This window comes from Geospiza fortis, unplaced genomic scaffold (genome assembly GCF_000277835.1).
Source record: "Geospiza fortis unplaced genomic scaffold, GeoFor_1.0 scaffold319, whole genome shotgun sequence".
Lineage (NCBI taxonomy): Eukaryota > Metazoa > Chordata > Aves > Passeriformes > Thraupidae > Geospiza > Geospiza fortis.
The window spans coordinates 403,885-407,399 of record NW_005054576.1 but is presented as its reverse complement, the minus strand read 5'-3'; the positions used below and the strand labels follow the sequence as shown (position 1 = coordinate 407,399).

The window sequence follows — 3,515 nt, the reverse complement described above, 5'->3', positions numbered from 1 at the left end:
AGCGCCGGGCAGGAGGGGCTGTGGCTGCCCTTTGGTCCTGAGCAGCTTGGGGGGGTCTCAGAGAGGGTTCGTGGGGTGCGTGGGTGGGAAAAGCTTCCTCAGAATGGGAAGAAATTCCTGCAGGAGGTGTGGAAGCTGAGCTGGGTGGAAGTGGAGAGTTCCTCGTTGAGTTCCTCGCTCAAAGCTCTGCTGTTCCTGTTAAAAATTTTAAAAAGTTGTTGCCATACTGAAATTATTGGTGTGGAAGCTGAACCGGGTGGAAGTGGAGAGTTCCTCGTTGAGTTCCTCGCTCAAAGCTCTGCTGTTCCTATTAAAAATTAAAAAAAAACATTGTTGCCATATCCAAATTATTGGGATAATTCCTTAGCCTGGGTGTTGCTGGGAAATCAGAATTCCCATCAGCTCTTGGTGATTTTTCCTGGTGGTTTTGGGCTCTGTGGCACCTACAGAAGATGTAAAGATGTTTTTTTAAACCATCCTCAAGACCAGGGCTTGATGAGTTTGTTCTTAGTCGTTGGAAGTTTTTCTAGTAAAGAATTTTGGAGTTTGAGCTGATTTTCATCGTTTTTGTTCATCTGTAGCAGTTCTGGGGGCTTTTGATGGCCTGGAGGTTTTCCATCTCCTCCATCTGTATAAAATCTGATTTAAAGCACCTTCTGAAGAAAACCAGAGCTTGCAGCTCATCAGCTTTGGGGTTGTTGGTTTTTTTTCAAGAAACTCAGATTGATCTGCTGCCTTTAATTGAGTTATCACAGGAACAGAAGCCTCTCAGAGCCCTGAGATCAAATTCAGATGCCGTTGAAAATAAAGTATTTTAGGGATTAATTGCCTGATTTTTGGGCCAAAATGGCAGATTGGTTTTGGGAATGACATTCCTTAGATATTTTCTGTAAATTATTTGAAAGGAACTTTATTTCCAGAGGGTTTTACAGCAAATTTCTATTTTACAGCTGCATGCAGAGGGATATTTAAAAATTACCATTTTGCCTCTGAAGCAGTTAAAACACCAGCTGAGTCATCCCAGCTCACATTTTAATGCAATAAAATATCACTCAAAGGGTTGGCTTAGGCTGGAGAATAATCCTTTTATTACCTTTTAACCCTTTCTGGGTTTTTTTTTGGGTTTATTTTCCAAAGCGGGATCATTTTTATAGCAGGAAATTTGTGGGTGTGTGCAATTTCATTGGTTTGATTGAACTTTCACTGCTGTGGTTTTAATCTGACGCTTAAAAACAGACAAAAAAAAAAGGAAATAAAAAAGGGGGACGCGTGGATTTTTCTTGATTCATTTCCAACATGCACCGCGCGGCGATGGAAATTTGAATTTAAACATTGAAATAATTAAAATTTAAGCATCTGTAAAATCATCGGGGTTTTGAGGAGGCAAAATTCTCAGCAAAAACTTGAAACTGAGGGCTGGACTAATAAAAACGAGCAGGAAAAAGCTGCTGAAATCCCTGCGAGCCCAGCAGGAGTCAAAAGAACAAGAATGGTTTCATTCACAGCAAATTGGGTTGAAGGACCTGCAGACCCCAGGGAGTATTAAAGTTTTCTTTTTTCTCCTTTTAACCCCTCCATTTCTAATTTTTCTTCTCAAAAAAAAGGGGTTTTTTTTCCTTTTAACCCCTCCATTTCTAATTTTTCTCCTCAAAAAAAAGGTTTTTTTTTTCCTTTTAACCCCTCCATTTCTATTTCTTTCCACTCTTCCCATAGTAAATAATCCAGATTTATAACTGAACCAGATTCCCAAAGCTGGGGGGAGGGAAATTATTTTATCCTCAGCTCATGGTAGGGAAATATATCCTTAAATTATATTCCCAAGTGGAGAGTTTGGTCTGATAAAAACCAGAAACTGTGTTTGTTTGGCTGCCTGGAATCAGAAATATTCCCAAAAGTAGAAATATTCCCAAATGGGGAGTTTGGTCAGATAAGAACCAGAAACTGGGTTTATTTGGCTGCCTAAAATTAGAAATATTCCCAAAATTAGAAATATTCCCAAGCAAAGAGTTGGGTCAGATAAAAAGCAGAAACTGTGTTTTTTTTGGTTGGCTGAAATCAGAAATATTGCCAAAATTACAAATATTCCCTAGTGGAGAGTTTGGTCAGATAGAAAAGCAGAAACTCTGTTTGTTTGGCTGCCTGAAATCAGAAATATTCCAAAAATGAGAAATATTCCCAAAATTAGAAATATTCCCAAGCAAAGAGTTTGGTCAGGTGAAAACCAGAAATTTTGTTGATTTGGCTGCCTGAAATCAGAAATGTTTCTGAAATGAGAAATATTCTAAAGTGGAGAATTTGGTCAGATAAGAGCCAGAAATTTTGTTTTTTTGGCTGCCTGGAATCAGAAATATTCCCAAATTAGAAATATTCCCAAAATTAGAAATTTTCCCCAAATTAGAAATATTCCCAAGGGGAGAGTTTGGTCAGGTAAGAACCAGAAACTGGGTTTGTTTATCTGCCTAAAATCAGAAATATTGCCAAAATTAGAAATATTCCCAAGTGGAGAGGTCAGTAAGATAAAAAGCAGAAATTCTGTTTATTTGGCATAAATCAGAAATATTCCCAAATTAGAAATATTCCCAAAATTACAAATATTCCCAAGCAAAGAGTTTGGTCAGATAAAAAGCAGAAACTCTGTTTGTTTGGCTGCCTGAAATCAGAAATATTCCAAAAATGAGAAATATTCCCAAATTAGAAATATTCCTAAAATTCAAAGTATTCCAGAGTGGAGAGTTTGGTCTGATAAGAACCAGAAACTGTCTTCATGTGGGTGCCTGAAATCAGAAATATCAGCCAGTCCCCTTCAAAAATCAGAATAAACTCTTTTAAATTCACTTTATACATTTTTACCAGCCTTGGCTGGATCTCTGTAATCATCCCAGAAAGAAAATAAAGAAATTTTTTTTGCCCATTTTTTGAAGATTGAATGTAAATAAGCACCTAAAATGGAAAATTCCTGGAATCTGGGAATCCCATGGGAAGATTATTTCGCTTTGCTGAGGAATTTTTCTGCAGGAATGATGAGCAAAACTCTTTTTAAAAGTAAATTTCACTGAGTGAAAAAGTAATTTAAAAGTAATTTTTCCTTTAAAAGTCATTTTCGCTGAGTTCTTTCAAGCAGTTCCTGTGCTTATCTCCAAATCTTCTCTCTTTTCCTTCTGATCTCCTCTTTAAAAAAATTAAAACTGCCTTGGTGTTTTGAAAAACTTAAAAATTCTGAGCCGGAAGATGATGTAGTAGCAAATATCATTTTTATCTGCAACAAAAATAGACAATCCCATTTTTTCCCCCATTTTTTCCCTCCCCGCTCTGTTTCATTCCAGTGCTGTGGGATAAATTTAAATGAGATTTTTATTTTTTCACCCACTCACTCCCATCCTTGGCTGGTGTTTATTTAATTTTAATTAAATAATATTTTTATTGTTTATTTAATTTAATTTTTTTAAAATAAAATTTATTCCTGTTAATACTGACTTTTTAACACAAATTTCAATCTGACAACATTGGACCGGTGG

At 36.5% G+C, this 3,515-nt stretch overlaps 1 protein-coding gene across 2 annotated transcripts in view; it reads left to right on the top strand.

Annotated features, from left to right (window-relative positions):
* FZD3 (frizzled class receptor 3) overlaps positions 1-3,515 on the top strand; it is a 55,656-nt gene that overhangs the window by 34,498 nt on the left and 17,643 nt on the right. The gene's annotated exons all lie outside the window — the stretch shown is intronic.